The sequence below is a fragment of the Bos taurus genome, chromosome 7 (genome assembly GCF_002263795.3).
Source record: "Bos taurus isolate L1 Dominette 01449 registration number 42190680 breed Hereford chromosome 7, ARS-UCD2.0, whole genome shotgun sequence".
Lineage (NCBI taxonomy): Eukaryota > Metazoa > Chordata > Mammalia > Artiodactyla > Bovidae > Bos > Bos taurus.
In genome coordinates, this window is record NC_037334.1 from 19371494 (window position 1) to 19390520 (window position 19027).

At 47.6% G+C, this 19027-nt stretch overlaps 1 non-coding gene across 1 annotated transcript; it reads right to left on the reverse strand.

Annotated features, from left to right (window-relative positions):
• Positions 1-923: 923 nt before the first annotated feature.
• MIR7-3 (microRNA mir-7-3) lies at positions 924-1005 on the reverse strand. Its single transcript, NR_030974.1, has one exon. It is a non-coding gene; the product is annotated as a microRNA mir-7-3 (primary transcript).
• Positions 1006-19027: the final 18022 nt, after the last annotated feature.

Sequence of the window (19027 nt, forward strand, 5' to 3'; positions counted from 1 at the left end):
GTATGTTCCAAAACCATCAGTTCATTTATTGATGGGTGTATTGATTTATTCCAAGATGCCTTTGTTGAGTCAACAAATGTATTTATTGAGCACCTGCTGTGTACCAGGCCCTGGACTGGGTACCAGGGACACAGCACTGAACATAAAAGCACAGTCTCTGCCCTCATGGAGCTCACAGTATCATTGGGGGATGGTTCTGTAAATAGCTAGCACAAAAACAATTAGACCAAGTGCCAGTGGAAGCTTCCCCAGGTCTGTGAGAATGTATAATGTAGACTGGACATAGGGAATGGTCAGGCAACAAAGAAAGATTCCCTTGATGAAATGAGGCTTGGATGAAGAGGCAGAATGAGCCCTGGGGCACACTGGGTGGCGGGGGAGGTGCAGAGCAAAGGTGAAGGCTGTTCTGAGACTGAACTGAGTTGGATGTGACTTAACTGGGGGGTCAGAGAGAACTGGGGGTGAGCTTCAGTGATGCCACAACCCACCTACTAGACACAAGTTTGTATGTGTTCCGGTAATTGGTCTATGGAACTGATGGCAAGGTCGGGGAGGGAAAAAAAAAATCACTCCTCAGAACTGTTATTGAGAAGTCTCTGTAAAACCCTAACCTAGGGAGGCCTTCAAATGCCATTCCTTCATTGATCCCCCAGGAAGGTATAATGAGATGGTTAAGAGCCCTGAGCTCAGAGGCAGGTGTTTTGTATTTCCAGGCCTGTGGGATGCATCTGAGGGACAAGGCCAACAGCATATATTGCCATATGTTCTTGGGGTGCATGCCCCCTATATTGTTCCCTCCCCTGCCCTTGTTCCATGGTATTAGCCCAACCCCTGGGTGGAAGTGATTCCTCCCTGAGTCCCCACCCCCAACACTTCCTTGTTCATCTTGGGAGGAGGTCGACGGGAGTCCACGCTATGAGGAAGCTGTGACTTGTTGTCATAGTACATCAGAACAACAAAATCACTAGTCTTCCACACAGCACTAGACCACAACCGCTCCAGTCTTCTTCGCCACCGTCTGCCCCATGTCTTAGATCCCCACCGAGTTATGTCCCCTCACCTGAGCTAAGCCAAGACACCTGTTATCCACTGTCTCCTGGTATCCATTTCTGGTCCTCCTGGAGAGAGGCAGGGTCTGATCCCCAAAGGCCCAACTCCCAGCCAGCTATATTGGAAACATGGAATTTGGAGTTGGGAAGCTGTGGGGTTGACTTGCAGCTTCACTCTTGGGCTTGTTATATCTCTTCCCCTCTTTGGGTCTCAGTTTCCTCAACTGTCAGCTGAGTGTAACAAAAACTCATGTCCCAGGGCCAAAGAAGGTAAGATATAATGTATGTAAAATGCTTGGCACTATGCTTCTCACAGAAGTCTGGAAAGAGGACACTAATGCTATGTTGGCAGGCGCCTGCCCCCCCCCCCACCGTACTACCGATTGGCCATCTCACCTGTTGTAAATTAGATTTTTTTGTGTGTGCACTTGTATCTCACCTGCTTGTCTGAAAAATAATTCGTTGAGAGATTCATTAAATGAAGAACAAGTCTCCAGAAACGTCAGACATTTCAGACCACCCTCTGTACCACCACCCCCACCCCCCACCCCCCTTACCCCCCCACCCCGCTACCCGCCGCCCCCCGCCGCCCCCTCCCCTCCCCACCCCGCCCCGCCTCCTTGTGAGTACAAGGGCTTCCCGCTACCAGGGAAGCTATCCAGCGTCCTGGTTCTGAAATGAAGTCGGCCCCGAAATCCCTAGGAGCTGTCCGGAGCTCTGGTGCTGAAGCAGGTTGTGGCTTACTTCCTGGACCCCAAGCGGCGCTGTCCGGAGTCTAGGTGCTGAAATAAATAGCAATTTCCTTCCGTGGTCTTCGGAGAGCTGTTCTCCGCCTCGGCGCTGAAGAAACTTGATTTGCTTTCCTCTCCTCCCCAGGTCACTCCAATCCCCTCTGTTCTTCTCTCTCTTGGGAACCAGTACAGTTTTTTCCCCCTCCACTCTTCTTCCAGGCGCGCTTTCCGGCGCTAGGTAGGGGAGACACGGAGAGGTCTTAACTAGGACTTATACCTGCACCCCACCTCGTGGCATGTTTCCAGAACTTACCTCCCAGATAGTCAGCGCGGCTGGCCTCTGCTTTCCAGACCGTCAAACTTCACAGTCTTCGTCGCCTATTAGGAAAATGTCCATGCCCTGACCTGCAAACCAGCCCCATTCACAGGAACCCGGGTCCCCCAGACCACCCCCTCCCCCCACGCAGCTTCGTCCAGCCCTGTGTGCCTCACCTTTCAGTCCTGTAGGCAGTTGCAGGTGTCCAGTGGCTGCCTAGGCGGGGGACCTGCGCTTTTATGAGCTTCAGGGAAGGCGGGGCGCCGGGAATCTGGGGGAGGGGCTTCGCCAACCTGCCAATGGGACTCCGCCTCGAATGCAACTCCGAAGATTACCTCATAGGTTGTGGCCTCGGCTTCAGAATAAGAGTCTGGCATCTGCCCAAAACCTGGGTTAGAGGTTTTCAGGAGAGGGAAGGGGCACTCATTGTGTTCCCCAGGGTCTTCCCCCAGGGCCCAACCCCCTCCTAGGTCTCTGAACTCCCTGTCAGCTCAGGAGCCCTGGTCTATATCTGCTTCTCCCCATCCCCAGCTTGTGCTATTGCTGAATCAGGAGAGAGAAAACTAGTGCAAAGTGCAGAACATATAAGTCCAGTTCCAGATAAGGAAACTGCAGTCTGTGGGACTAGAGGGCTCAGAGGAGACTGGGGCTGAGGTGAGATTAAACCCGAGATTTTAAAAAAAAAAATAACTTGCTAGGATTCTTTAAATATATATATTTATTTATTTGGCTGCTCCTGGTCTTAGTGCGGCATGTGGAATCTTTAGTTGAGGCATGCAAACTCTTAGTTACAAGCCTAGATCTTTTTATTCCTTGATTCAAAATCAAACTCATAACTTTAGTTTATTGTTTTGCTTTCCTGAGCAGGCTCTGAGCCAAAACACACACGAACTTGGCTTCAAACTCAGATTTTTCTCCTCCTTGCTGTGGGTATTCCAGTACAATCAAACCTCTTCATGCTTCAGTTTCCCCAGTTGTGAAATGACGGTGATTGTAGTACCTTCTCAGAGCATTGAGATGAGGAATTAATGATATTTTTGTGGATTGCATGTTGGAAATAAATAATCAGGACTGGGGCTAGGGTGAGGGAGCCAGTGGCCTCAGATGCAAAACTAAAGGGGCTACAAAAAAAAAAAAAAAACCCTCAGTAATCCAGTGTTTTATGAAATAAAAATTAATGTAAAAAATCCACAATGAACAAAATACCTAACTTTAAGTAAAGACTTGATCAGCATTACTGATTTCTCCTCTTGCCTCAGGCTCCAGTGCAGCTTGGCATGGCACTCGAAATCATGTCTGAACATGATAAGTTTCCCAATAGTGTAGCTATGATCATTTTCTGAGACATTCCACTCACTTACTGACTCAACAGACTTTTCTTCTATTAGAGAATGAGGACACATACATGAAATCAGCAACCAACACTACCTTTATGGAGGAAGACATGAAGCTGTAACTATGCTTAGAAGTACTTTGTGTGACAACAGAGGGACTTGTGTCCTGGCTTGTGCTGTCCCTAGTGTGAACGTCCCCTGAAGGAGCTGCTAATTGTGTGGAATCTGAGCTCACAAGTGAGCTACCTGGAGATCCCCTGTGAATTCAGGGGCATCAGATAAGGCACCTAGTGTTTGTCAACAAAGTGCCAAACCAAGGGTTAGCCCCATCCATGCATTGGGGAAAAGTTCAGTCAAACCAATAGGGATGGGGCTCCCCTGGTGGCTCAATGGTAAAGAATTCTGCCTGCCAATGCAGGAGACACAGTTTTGATCCCTGGTCTGGGAAGATCCCACATGCTGCAGAGCAACTAAGCCCAGGCACAACAACTATTGAGCCTGTGCTCTAGAACCTCGGAGCTGCAACTGTTGAGCCTGAGCATCACAACTACTGAAGCCTGAGTACCCTAGAGCCTGTGCCCTGCAACCAGAGAAACCACCGCAATGAGAAGCCCAAGCACTGCAGCTAGAGAGTAGCCCCTGCTCACCACAACTAGAAAAAAGCCCACACCGCAACAAAAATCCAGCACAGCCAAAAATGAATCATTAAAACAAAAAAACATAAGGATGGATGCAGAAGGGAATTCTGACACATAGTAGATACTCACCAAGTTCACTGTCAGCTACATGACTTGTGGGAGTGCAGCTGAAACACTCTGCCTTAATTCTTCCATTCTGCCTCCCACATGGAGGACAGCTCTGACTTCCCAGCTCCAAAGGAGGAGCATGGAGCCTGCCATGAAAGGAAGAGGAAGAAACAGGAATGAAGTCTGGGGGTGGCTACCTCATTTATTTTTTCTCCTCTTAAAAAAAAATTTTTTTTTAAAGAAATTCAAACCCACAGGAAAGTTGCAAGAATAGTGCAATGAACTCGAATCTCATCTTTACCTGGATTAATCCACCCATTGTTAACATTTGGCCACGTTTACTTTCATGGCATCCGTTCCCATCACTTCATGGCAAATAGATGGGGAAATAGTGGCTGACTTTATTTTTCTGGGCTCTAAAATCACTGCAGATGGTGACTGCAGCCATGAAATTAAAAGACACTTACTCCTTGGAAGGAAAGTAATGACCAACCTGGACAACATATTAAAAAGCCAACAAAGGTCCATCTAGTCAAGGCTATGGTTTTTCCAATGGTTATGTATGGATGTGAGAGTTGGACTATAAAGAAAGCTGAGCGCAGAAGAATTTATGCTTTTGAACTGTAGTGTTGGAGAAGACTCTTGAGAGTCCCTTGGACTGCAAGGAGATCCAACCAGTCCATCCTAAAGGAGATCAGTCCTGGGTGTTCGTTGGAAGGGCTGATGTTGAAGCTGAAACTCTAATACTTTGGCCACCTGATGCAAAGAGCTGACTCGTTGGAAAAGACCCTGATGCTGGGAAAGATTGAGGGTAGGAGGAGAAGGGGATGACAGAGGATGAGATGGTTGGATGGCATCACCAACTTAATGGACATGGGTTTGGGTGGACTCCAGGAGGTGATGGACAGGGAGGCCTGGCATGCTGCAGTTCATGGGGTCGCAAAGAGTCAGACACAACTGAGCGACTGAACTGACTGACTGACTTTCTCTTTGTCTTTTTCTCTACAGATATCTTTGCCTCTGTTCCAATCATGTAAACTGCAGACACAACTGCTCCTTCATCCTAAATACTTGAGCACACATTCCCCAAGATCAAGTCTACTATGTAACTTAATGCAATGATCCCAACTAAAAAGTTAAAGCTGTTACAACACCACTGTCTAATCCAAAGTCCACATTCCAGTATCACCAGTCGTCCCAGTCCTGTGTGTTATTTTTTTAATTAATAAAATTGCTTTACAATATTGTGTTAGTTTCCGCTGTGCAACAATGTGAATCAGCCAGCCATGTGTATACATATATCCCTTTCCTCTTGAGCCTTCCTTCCACCTTCCCATCCCACCCCTCTAAGTAATTACAGAGCACAGAGCTGAGCTCCCTGTGCTCTACAGCAGCTTCCTGCTAGCTAGCTATCGCCAGTCCTGTCATTAACGGCATTTCTTCCCAAGCCAGGATCCAATTCAGAATCATGAATTGCATTTCATTGTCCCATCTTCCATTTCTTTTGCAAAGGGGTGGGCTTTGTAATAAGAAGATGAATCAGACTCCAGGCTCTTCCTTTCAACCCCTTTGGCCCCATCTCTGTCTTCTACAAAGGTGTGCCGTGTACACAGGGTCTGCCCCCCCCCCCCATTTGTGTGCTTAGTCACTCACTCGTGTCCAACTCTTTGTGACCTCATAGACTGCAGCCTCCTAGGCTTCTCTGTCCATGGGAATCCTCCAGGCAAGAATACTGGAGTGGGTTGCCATGCCCTCCTCCAGGGGTTCTTCCCAAGCCAGGGATCTAACCCAGGTCTCCTGCATTGCAGGCAGATTCTTTACCAACTGAGCCACCAGGGAAGCAGGGGTTTGTTTAGAGGATTTCTTAAGTCCCCTCTCCTCCAAAATTCTGGAAAGACATGACCAGATCTGCACCTCACCTCCAAAACCTACTTGATACATTCATCTACTCCAGAAAAAAAAAAGTTTGTTTGTTTGTTTAATATCTGCTATATACCAACTACTTTCCTCATGGCTTAAACAGTAAAGAATCTGCCTGTAATGCAGGAGACCCAGGTTTGATTGCAAGGTCGAGAAGATTCCCTGGCAAAGGGAAGGGAATGGCAATCCACTCCAGTATTCTTGCCATGGACAGAGGAGACTGGTGGGCTATAGTCCATAGGGTCACAAACAGTCAGACACGACTGAGCAAGTAACACACACACATGTGCTAGGCACTGGGAATATAACAGCGAACCAAGCTAATGATTTTTTTGCCCTCCGTTTAGTGCAGAAGATAATAAACAAGTAAAGAAATAAAGGAACAGGATAACCTCACACAGTGATGACTGCTATGAAAAAAAAAAAAAAAAACAGACCAGGGGTTTGTGATAACGCAGCAGTCAGCAAAGTTTTCTGTAAAGGGCCAGAAAGTAAATATTTTCAGCTTTGCAAGCCAGCTGGTCTCCCTCGTGGCTACTCCCCTCTGCTGTTGTTGCACAAAAGCAGCCTTGAAGAATATATAACTGGATAAGTGTGACTGTGTGCCAATAAAACTTTATTTGTAAAATAAAGTGGCAGCTGTGGAGAAATTTAAAGGATAAACATGAGACTGAAGGAACAGTTGTTGTAAAAGCCCTGGGGGCAGGGGAACAGGTCCTGATGGATGTGTTGGAGGATGACCAAGGGTGGTATTAGGAGATATAATCAGAGAGAGGTGTCCAGGGGTCTGGTCACTCAGGACAGGAGTCGATCACACAGAAAAGCCTCTCCCAACTTTCTTCCTCTCCCTCTTCAAGCTTTTACTTTGTGCAGGGTTCTGTGCCAAACATTCTACATGCCAAGTATTTCTAAGGCCTTGGGACAACCCCATAGGATACATACCATTGTTGTTCCCAATTTACAGATGAAGAAACTGAGTCTCAGAGTTGCTAAGAAGCTAACGCAAGGCCACCCAGAAAGCAAGTGAGCAAGTGACACACTGGAATTTGAATATAGCTCTGACTCTTGGTTCCAAAGCTCATGCCCCTCTCCACTGTCCCTCCACATTCCCTTCTTTTTTTAAGAAAAAAAGTATTTGGCTGTGTTAGGTCTTAGTTGCATGCGGGATCTTTAGTTGGGGCTTGTGGGATCTAGTTCCCTGACCAGGGATTAAACCTGGCCCCCATGCTTTGGGAGCTCAGAGTCTTAGCCACTGGATGACTAGGGAAGTCCTTTCTCCTCCTATTTAAAAAAAAAAAAAAAACATCTAAGGAAGCCTTCTATTCAAACCTTGCAAAATGCTCTTTTTTACTTACTAGCATGTGTGGAAGAACAAGACATAATCTTTGACAAAACATCTAAGAGAGACAGTCCCGGGCTGTTACAGCTCCAAATGAACATTGTGATGGAGGAGACTTGTGGGAACTCAGAGGAGTCACCTGCCCCCATTCAGGCCAAGGAAGGAGGAGTAAATCAAGGAGGGCTTCCTGGAGGTTGCCCCACTGTCTAAACCCTTAGGCCGAGGAGGAGCAAGCTAGGTGAAGTTGCAGGAAATGCATTCCTGATGGGGGAAACAGCATGTGCAAAGGTCAGGGGAGAATATGGACTCTGCACATTTGGAGTCAGGACCCCTGGTGCCTCCTCTTAGCCCTCTGAGCCTGCCTTTCAGTCTGACAGGTCCATTCAAAGAGATGGGGCCACTTTTCCTTGCAAACACTGGCACCTCAGGAGGCTGCATTCCGCCTTCCAGAATTCATCATAGCTGGCATTTAAAAATCACTTACTGTGCCCTTGCTCATTGGAGCTCTGCCCTTGTCAGCTCGCTGGGAATCTCAGCTTCCCAGCGCTGAGCCCCCTTTGTTCCGCCTGAGTCTCCTGGGTCCCCAAGATCCTCACCATTTGCATATGTCCCAGGCAGGTGCAGGTGGGCAGAAATGGATGAATCTCTTTATAAAACGTTCCCCGGGAGACTCCAGTTAGGAACAGTAGTAGCTCATTATCTCTGGGGATAATAAGCCAGCAGTGAGAATTAATTAATAGCTCATCACGGCAGAAATAAAGGTTTAGGAGTAAGGGTTAAGGGTCTGGGATGATTCTTCCTCCCTGTCCCCTGCCTTACACACACACACACACTCACGCACACACACAAGCACAGAGAGGCACACGCACACACAGCCCCTTCCTCAGCCGTTACTATAGAGACCTCCTTCCTGCCACCCTCATGAGCATTTACAAACCAAGACTGCACAGATGGTGGCCTCAGCGGGCCCGCTGTTCTCTCTTCTAAGGACAGGCCCTGGAGCCCCGAGGATTAAGGAAACAGGGCTACTCTGGACAACATCTGCCTGGGGCCCCGAAACCTGACCCTGAAGCCCAGGCAGGGGGAGATTAATGGAAGCCTTTATCCAGAAGGGACAGTGTGCACAAACAGGACCACACACAGGTCGCCCTCCCCACCTGAGGCCACCGGGGAATCCCTCATGAAGGTCTCAGTCCGCCCCCATCCCCTCGAGGGAGAATCACCCCAAAGGTCAGGCAGTTTAAACTTCAGACCCTGTGACAAAGGGGAACAGCTTGCCGTGTGTGTCCTGGAAACTACTGCAATAATATTACCTAGGGTTTCCTGAGCATCTATTGTGTGTCAAACACCGCACACTTTATACGTAATAAATGCATGGTGTGTGTGTGCATGCCTAGTCACTCAGTCGTGTCCAACTCTTTGTGACCCCATGGGCTGTAACCTGCCAGGCTCCTCTGTCCATGGGATTTCCTAGGCGAGAATACTGGAGTGGGTTGCCATTTCCTTCTCCAGGGAATCTTAACAACCCTGCAATCGAACCAGCATCTCCTGCATTGACAGGCAGATTCTTTACAACTGAGCCACCTGGGAAGTCCAATCACAATGATACTAGTGCTCATTTATCTGTCATTAACTATATGCTTCGGAGAAGGCAATGCCACCCCACTCCAGTACTCTTGCCTGGAAAATCCCAAGGACAGAGGAGCCTGGTGGGCTGCAGTCCATGGGGTCGCAAAGAGTCGGACACGACTGAGTGACTTCACTTGCACTTTTCACTTTCATGCATCGGAGAAGGAAATGGCAACCCACTCCAGTGTTCTTGCCTGGAGAATCCCAGGGATGGGGGAGCCTGGTGGGCTGCCATCTCTGGGGTCACACAGAGTCAGACACGACTGAAGCGACTTAGCAGCAGCAGCAGCAACTATATGCTTAGAGCTTTATAAGGGCAAGGATCTTGCCCATTTGTTATTCTTTTCTTTTAAAAATATTTATTTATTTGCGTTGGGTTTTAGTTGCAGCACATGGGATCTGCTGTTGTGGTGCACAGACTCTCTAGTCGTGGCACACGGGCTCCAGGGTGTGTGGGCTCTGCTGCGTGTGGGCTCTGCTGCGTGTGGGATCCTAGCTCTCTGACCAGAGACTGAACTTGCGTCCTCTGCATTGCAAGGCAGATTCTTAACCACTGGACCTGCTGATCTTGCCCATTTTTACCCCAGTGCGTATTTTCCAGTGCTCAGAATTGATAGCCATTAAGTGAATGAATGAATGTTCGAATTTACTCCTCTCAGCCACCCTGCTGCATAATTACTGAATCCCCTTTTTTTCAGAAGTGGAAACTGAGGCTCAGAGAAGTGGAGAGATCCTTCCAAGGACACCGAGGAAGTAGGGAGCAAAGGAGGGACCTGAAGGGAGGTCTTCCTATTGCAGAGACCCCCTGTGACTCATTTTGAGGAGGCTCAGAGAGGGAAAGGAACTTTCTCCAGCTCACACAGTATGTCAGGGATACCAGCCAGGACTAGAATCCAGCTTTCCCAGCCCTCTCTCAGGTGCCCTTTCCCTTGGCTCTCCCGTAGTTCCTTGTAGTCCTAGTACTAAGTACAATGTCTGGAAAGCATTGGGCCACAATAGATATTTGTGAGGGATGCGGTGGGCCTTTCCAGAACCCTTCTCAGGTGGTTATCTCCTCTGATCTCACACCCTTGCCTTCCAGGTGTCCAGAACTTGGAGTTTTGTCCCTGTCTGAAAGGTGAGGGAAGAGGGAAGCACAGAGCCTCTAGATGGGTAGCTCATGGTCACACCCGAGGTGAGGCTGGGGCTGGATGTCTCCACCGTCTGTCACCCTGCCACTCCTTTGAACGGCTCCTCTCTTGGTATCCTCCTGTTTTCAAAACCAATTTTCTAGTTACTGAGCACCTACTAGTTGTGGGATCTTTCTGCTTCATCTCATCCTCATGTTAACCTACCAAGCTCTCTGCTCTTAGCCTCTTTTCCCAAAGACAGAGGCAGACATAGAGGTTGAGACACTTGCCCAAGCACACAGGGCAGATAAGAAGGGAGAGCTGACATTTGAATCCAGAGTCCACATGCATGGCCACATTCTGTGGTTGGTGTTTGTGTCCTGAGTGGGACCAGCCCCCAGTCTCTGAAGGGGGGTTCTTGGGCTGCTGAGTCGAGCAGTATAGCCCAGTCAGTAAAGACCTGGTTTCCCCTTCAGCCCTGAGTCCTGGAAGGACCCTGAGTTAATGCTGTCTTCTCCCTTCTCAGCTTTTGGACATGTTTCATAAACTGTATGGAAAAAATTTCCCATACAGCCCTCCCACAACTGTCCTTGCTCTGACTGCCTGACCTAGCGTCCTAGTGGCCGTGGAGGAGGGGACAGGAACAGAATTCCTGACTGCCACAGTGGTGGAGGGGAGTGCACCAAAGCTGAGGCAAAGAAGAGATAAGCATGTTTCAGGGGGCCCCTCCATGCTATCTGTGCAGGAAAACACAAGGGTTGATCAGTCAGAGGGTGCAAAGGCCCGGAGCGGAAACCAGCCCTGGAGAAACTTCGAGAAGAGGCCAGATACATGCTCTCCCGTCCACTGAGATCCTGGGTCATTCCCTGTGGTCCATGATAGAGTAGGTCTGTGGAGCCTCTGGTCTCTGTAATGAGGCTGAGGATTCAAACCCGCAACAGAGCCCAGTACACAGCAGGGGCTCAACTAATGCTTGTTGATGAAAGAATGAACAAAGCAAAAAACTGGAAGGAATTTAAGAGATTGGCTAGTCGAAGAATGGAAAACTCAAGTGCCCACAGGAGTTTTCACGTTGAAAACCTCCGATTTGGGCTCTTTTAAAAAGAATTATTCAAAGAAATGAACTTCAATGGCAGCCAACTCGCCATGAGGTCCCTTATCCAATCCCTTCATTTTATCTATGGAAGAAACTGAGTTCAGAGCCATTGAATGACATTTGGACGGTCTCACAGACCATAACTGAAAGCTGGGACAGTGATGAATAGTTTCCTTTTACTGAATGCTTACTATGCGCCTCCCATACATTCTCTCAATGATACTTAAAATCCCCATGAATAGATACTGGGATTTTCCAAGTTGCTTTTTAACTGATGGGGAATCAGAGGCCCAGAGTGGTTAAGGGAGAGTCACACAACGCTAAATGGAAGCGATGGGATTCGAACGTGTCTATCCAGAACTGAGTCTGTATGCACTCCCTACAAGAGCGTATTTTCCATATCTTTCATACAGAAGGAAACCGAAACTCAGCGGAGGGTGGGTGGGAGGTGGGGGTTCGTGTGTGATTCAGTACAGCCAACCGCTATCGAACAGTTCCGTGAGACCACGAATTTTAGGAATCAAACCCATTGATCTGATTCGCGCCCCCAAACCCAGAAATACCCAAGCAAAAGGCTAGGGTTCCCCACCCCTACCGCTAGCGAGCTGGCCCTCCTCCCTTACAGTAGGTGTATACAGTAGGCGCTTAATGAGCGCTTTGATGACAATTACGGAGGCAAAGGCGAGGTTGCTGAGGTAAGAAGGTCCTGCTTCTCTGCCCTGCATGCTCAACCTCTCGGGGCCTGCCCAGCCCCCAGCCCCAGCCCCCGCGCACTCGGGAGCTCTCCCGCAGCAATTACGGTAATTAGCTCCGAGCGGCTGGCGGGGGAGGGAGGACGGAGGGAGGCGGACTTTGGCCCAAACTGACCTGCTTCCCGGCCGAAGCTCAGATTGGTCTGCGCCAGGCACGTGGCACCCGCCACGGACTTGTTGCTGGGCATCCCGGCGTTGCCAAGGCAACGCCTGCCGCGTGTCCTCTCTGCCAAGAGCCGGGGAGAAGTGGCTGTGCTGAGGGTCTCGAGACTCACAGGAGGCGAGGATGGGGGATCCGAAGAGCGAGGCGAGCTGCCTCTCTTCCCCAGCTCTCTCCAGGCCCGTCCTACCCCCACCTCCCCGCAGCCCAGTCGCCCTTAGGCTCCTGGGAACGCGTCGTCTATAAAGACGGACCCAGCAGATTCAAGGTCGCAGACAGAGCCAGGGCACACGCAGCACCCTTGCCACGGACTCCCCCGTGCGCAGACAGGGTATATAGGCAGAATGGAGAGGCACTGATCCTGCATTAACAAGCACACAGTTGCTCAAAGCCCTCCAGCCTCATAGCCTGTATTCAGAGGGGTGACGCCAGACAAGGCAGAAATGAGACGTCTTTGTGCCCCCGATCATTATTCTCATCACGGGACCCCGTGCACCTGATGACTCCCACCTGGAGGGCCTCAGCTAAGCACATCACCTGCATCACATCCTCATTACCTGCCTATATTAATCCCATTTTACAGATGAAGAAACTCAGGCTCCGAAAGGGGCAAACATGTAGCCAGGAGGCAGGGACTCCACCCTTCAAGGGTGTGCCTATTAAAGCCCATATAATTCTTCCCTTTATAAAGTTAAGCTAATGATAACAGTAAAAGTAGTAATAATGATAGTGTATTAGCCATTGTTGTGTAACAAATTACCCCAAAACTTAGTGGCTGAGAACAACAATATGTATCATCTCACAGTGTCCGTGGGTCAGAAATCTGCATGTGACTTGGCTGGGTTCTCTGCCTTAGAGGCTTTCCGGCTGAATTCAAGGTGTTGAGCAGGGCTGTTGTCTCATCTGAGATTTGACTGGGGAAGGATCCACTTCTAATTCATGTGGTTCTGGGCAAGACTCAGTTCCTAGAGGGCTGTTGACTGGAGTTGGCTGTCAGTTCTTTGCCATGTGGGTCTCTGCATCACAGTAGATTGCTTCATTAAAGCACATTAGCCCAGGAGACAACAAACAGTCTGCTAGCAAGATGGGAAGTCGGAGTCTTTTATAGTATAACCTAATCACGGAGATGACATCCCGTTACTTTATGTGTGTGTGTGCTTATTGTGGTAAAATAAATGCAACACAAAATTTGCCTTCATAACTAGTTTAAGTGTACATTTCAGTGGCATTTAGTACATTCAAAATGTGGTACAGCCACCACCACTATTTCTCACCCCCAAACAGAAGCAAAAGCTCCCCATTCACCTTTCTCCTCAGTCCCTGTGACCTCTACTCTACTTTCTGTCTTTATGAATTTGACTATTATAGGAACCTCATGTATAACAAATGGAATCCTAGACTATTCTTTATTGCCTGGTTTATTTTACTTAGTATAATGTTTTCAAGGTTCACCCCTGTTGTAGTGTGTGTTAGAATTCCTTCCTTTGAAAAAGCTGAATAATATTCCATTTTAAGGGATGGCTCACATTTTGTCTATCCATTCATCTCTCAGTGCACACTTGGGTTGCTTCCACCTTTTGACTATTGTGAATAATGCTGCTAGGAACATGTGAAAATATGTCTCTGAGACTCTGCTTTCAGTTCTTTTGGATATATACCCAGAAGTAGGACTGCTGAATCATTTGGTAATTCTATTTTTAGCATTTTTGAAGAACCTACATACTGTGCATACAGTTTTCCACAGAGACTTTACCATTTTATATTACCACCAACAGTGCACAACGGGCCCAACTTCTCTACATCCTTGCCAACTCTTGCTATTTTCTTTCTTTTTTGGGGGAGATTAATTTTATTATTTATTTGTACTTTATTTTTTGGCTGTACCACGTGGCAGAGGGATCTTAATTCCTCAACCAGGTGTCAAACCTGTGTCCCCTGCAGTGGAAGTGTAGAGTCTTAACCACTGAAGAGCCAGGGAAGTCTCTGTTTGCTATTTACCTTTCTTTCTTTCTTTTTTTAATGCTAATGAGTGTGGCAGTTGGGTGCATTTTGCATCAAGGTCTTGCCAGGTGAGTTTGAAAGGCTTGAAGGACAAAGAGTGATTAAGGACAGGGAGAGTCAATCAATCAACATATTGGCCATAAGATAGGCATTACAGGTTCACCCCAAAGCTTTGGGGTCATGTGGAAGGATACCAAGATGATTATGGGATAAAAGGCAGAGAGGAAAGCTGTTGGAAGAGTTTGTTGGAGTGCTATGATGTTATGGTTTATTTTAAAAATTAAAAAAAATTTTTTGGCTGTGCCGCTGGCATGTGGGATCTTGTTTCCTTGACTAAGGATCAGATCTGCTCCCCTTGCATTGGGTTAGCACTGAGTCCTAACCCCTGGACAGCCAGAGAAGTCCCGATATTCTGATTTATCATAAGATAGATACAGATATCTACTGGTCCATATAGTCAAAGCTATGGTTTTTTGAACTGTGGTGTTGGAGAAGACTCTTGAGAGTCCCTTAGACTGCAAGGAGATCAAACCAGTCAATCCTAAAGGAAATTAACCTTGAATATTCATTGGAAGGACTGATGCTGAAGCTGAAGCTCCAGTACTTTGGCCACCTGATTCAAAGAGCCGATTCATTGGAAAAGACCCTGATGCTGGGAAAGATTGAGAGCAGGAGGAGAAAGGGATGACAGAGGATGAGATGGTTGGATGGCATCACCAACTCAATGGACATGAGTTTGAGCAAGCTCCAGGAGATGGTGAAGGACCAGGAGGCCTGACGTGCTGCAGTTCATGGGATCACAAAGAGTTGGACATGACTGAGCGACTGAACAATAAAAACAGATACAGACATAGATATATTTGGTCTTTCCCCCTGTTCCTGGCACAGAGCTGCTAAAACCCTTGGAATTTCCTAAATGGTAAGAGCAATTAAAGGTGAAATGGGTGTTATCTAAATAGCCAACAATTTTATCAGTTTTTCCTCCATAATGAAACCTCCATAAAAATCTCTATGGGTCTGGAGAACTTGCAGGTCGATGACCACGTGGAGATGCTGGGCGGGCGGCACCCCCCAGAGAGGGCGCAGAAGACCCTCCCCTCCTCCACACCTTGCCCTGTGCATCTCCTCCATCTGACTGTTGCATTTTTTTCATAATACCTGTGTCATCTAGTAAGTAAACTAAGCGAAACAGATCCCTGAGTTCTGTGAGCCACTCTAGCAAATTACCTAACCTGAGGAAGGCATTGAGGGAGCCTTATTTATAAGCTGGTCAGTCACAGGCCCAAGTGATGATGGCCAGGACTTGTGATTAGCATCTGAAGGCAGGGGGAAGTCTTTTGGGATTGGGTCCACAACCTACGGGATCTAATGCTATCTCAGGGTTTGTGTCAGAATTAAGTTGAATTCAGGGCACCCAACTGGTCTCTGAGAACTATTTTGTGTGTGATAAAACCTGCACATTTTGGTGTCAGCAGTCCTAGAGAGGAAACACAGGAGTTCTTCCTTCCAGGTAGAGTTTCAGTGGAGGAGCTCTGGTTGCCAGCAACAGAAGCCACACCAGTGACCCCCACAGAAGAAATGGATTGTTCACAGGGTTCACTGAATATAGGACCCAGAGCAGTTCTGGAGATCTGGGGAGCAGGAGTCAGTGGATGTCCGCTTGAGGGAGCTTCGGTCACCATGGTTGACTGAATAATGCTGCAAAGGCATTATTCATCCTGACCTCCTCCCACTCAGGCGGAAAATTCTGAGAAATTTCTCCTAATTGGCTCAGATTCATGAAACTGTCCCCTGCTTGAGTGGGATGTGTGGATTGACAGCCCATCCAAGACCCAGCATCTAGGGAAGGAAGTGTTCCCCAGCAGTAAATCTAGGTGCTGTGAAAAAATGAAAGTGTTAGTTGCTCAGTCGTGTCCAATTCTTTGCAACTCCATGAACTGTAGCCCTCCAGGCTCCTCTGTCCATGGAATTCTCCAGGCAAGAATACTGGAGTGGGTTGCATTCCCTTCTCTAGGGGATCTTCCCAACCCAGGGATCAAACCCAGGTCTCTGTCTTTGGAGACAGATTCTTTACCATCTGAGCCACCAGGGAAGCCCTAAAAATCCCACCAGTTCACTATAAATAGTGCCCCAGGAACCCAGGCACTGGGACAAAGAGGAATGAGCTGACCCTCAAGTCCAGGAGAAAAGTGTCTGTGGTCAGAGTCACCCAAGTCATATAGTCTTACAAGGTTGATTATGTTCTTCCCCTGCTCTAAGCTCTTCCATTGCTCCCTATTGCCCTCAGGATAAATTCCATGCCTCAGTTTGCTCATCTGCAAAACAGGGCTATTGTTCTTTTTAATAGAATCAGCCTCCTCAGGATACAGTGAGAATAAAATGAGTTACCATAGGGAGGGCACGTAAACAGTGTCAGGCATGTAGTCATCATTTAAGAAATGAAAGTGACCATGATGATAATTAAAGGCTTCCCTGGTGGCTCAGTGCTAAAGAATCCACCTGCCCGTTCAGGAGACCCAGGTTCGATCCCTGGATCGGGAAGATCCCCTGAAGAATGGAATGGCTACCCACTCCAGTATTCTTGCCTGGAGAATCCCATGGACAGAGGAGCCTGGCAGACTACAGTCCATGGGGTCCCAAAGAGTTGGATACGACTGAGTGACTAAGCATGTACACATGTGATGTTAATTATCTTTATGATGGATATTATAAAGTCTTTTGCGAGCCTTCACATCCCCACCTCAAACACCCCCAGAGATTCTGATATGCTTTCCTTCTGCTCAAAAAACTCCAATTATGCCTCAGAAACGATTTCTGCTTCTGTGAGATGGACACAGTGACACGAACCCCCCACCCCCCACCAACAGGTTTGTTGTTGTTGTTCAGTCACTAAGTTGGACAGGTTGTGGTGCATATATTTTTAAACCCACGTGTCAAAGGCTTAACCAGTGCTGAGGACATGAGAAGGGCCCAGAAATTTTTATTTTTTAAGAAAACATTTATTTATTTATCTGACTGCACAGAATCTTAGTTGCAGCATGCAGAATCATTTTTTTTTTTCCAATTGCGGCATACAGGATCTTTAGTTGAGACATGTGGGATCTAGTTCCCTGACTAGAGAATCAAACCTGGGCCCCCTGCATTGGGAGTTCAGAGTCTTAGCTACTGGACCACCAGGTAAGTCCTAAAATTTTTAGATAGTATTACACACCTTCTGTGAAACTTTTAATTTTGTGATAATTGTAGGTTCATATGCAGTTCTAGAAACCCAGCAGGGTCTGGGGTATCCTCTACCCAGTGACTACATCTTGCAAAACTATAGATGTATATCCAGAAAATTGACACTGAACACTTCCGACACTGTGAGGGGCCCTCCTGTTGATCTTTTAAAGCTACCCCCAACTTCCTTCTACTCCATCCTTTTTTGGGCTCAGCATGTGGGATCTTAGTTCCCCAACCAGGGATCAAACCTGGGTGCCCTGCATTAGAGGTGTGGGATCTTAACCACTGGGCTGCCATGGGATCCCCCTTAGTCCACCCTCTAAACCCCTGGCAAGCACTAATACATCTCCTGTTTCTCCGGTTTTGTCATCTCAAGAAGGCCTGTTAGAGGAATGCATACAATGTGTGAGCTTTGGGGACTGGCTTTCTTTACTCAACCTAATTTTTTGAAGATTTATTCAAGTTGTTGCATGTTATCAGTCATCTGTTTCTTGTAACTACTGAGTAGTTCCATATATTAGATTTTCATTTTTTCTTTTGAAAAGAATATCAAAGGTTATAAGACTGGTACCATGACCTCTTGGGTACCCATTGCTCTACCTCACATTTTGTTGTTCACATTTTAATAGATACATCTTACATTGTCACCACGCTCCAGGGGATTTGGCACCTCTAAGAAAAAGGCCATCCTCTTACATAATCATACAACAAATTCATGCAATTTAACATCGAGTCGATGTTATTATCCAATATATGTAATCCATATTCAAATTTCTCCAACAGTCCGCATTGTGTTTGTTAGAGCCCTTTCCTTTTCTGATCCGGGGTGTAGTCAGAATCACATGTTGCACTTGTGTTTCTGTCTCAGCCAGCTTTCATTGTCTTCCATGACATTTGAAGAGAGCAGAAAAGTTTTGTTTTTTTTTTAAGGTTGTACTGCATGGCATGTAGGAGCTTAGTTCCACAACCAGGGTTTGAACCTGTGCCCGCTGCATTGGGAACACCAAGTCTTAACCACTGGACCACAAGGGAAGTCCCAAAGTTGTTTCATAGATGGAATTTGTCTGATGAACAAATCTGTCTGTCTCTAATTCATTTCATTCAGCCAGCACACACTTACTGAGCATCTACCAAGCCAGGTGGGCTTCCCAGGTGGCACTAGTGATGAAGAATCCACCTGCCGATGCAGGAGACCTAAGAGACACAGGTGTGATCCCTGGGCCAGGAAGATCCTCTGGAGGAGGGCATGGCAACACACTCCAGTATTCTTGCCTGGAGAACTCCACAGACAGAAGAGCCTGGCAGGCTACAGTCCACAGGGTGGCAAAAAATCAGACAGGACTGAAGCGACTGAGCACGCAGACACGCAATGATTGAAGCAATCCATGATTAAGACACCAAGCCCTACATATGTACTCAACCAAGTGTTGAACGATGCTGAGGAATATAGCCAACTGCTAAGCATCCAAGGGTCTCTGGTTCCACAAGGCTAAGGTTTCCCAAGCTGTGGTCAGACTCTCTGCTTTTTGCCCAGCCCACCCAGTCCCCAGATCTCTACCCCTGGTTCATCCACACTGTGCCTCTACGGGTCTGGATGCACCTGCCTGCCCAGCCTCTATCGCC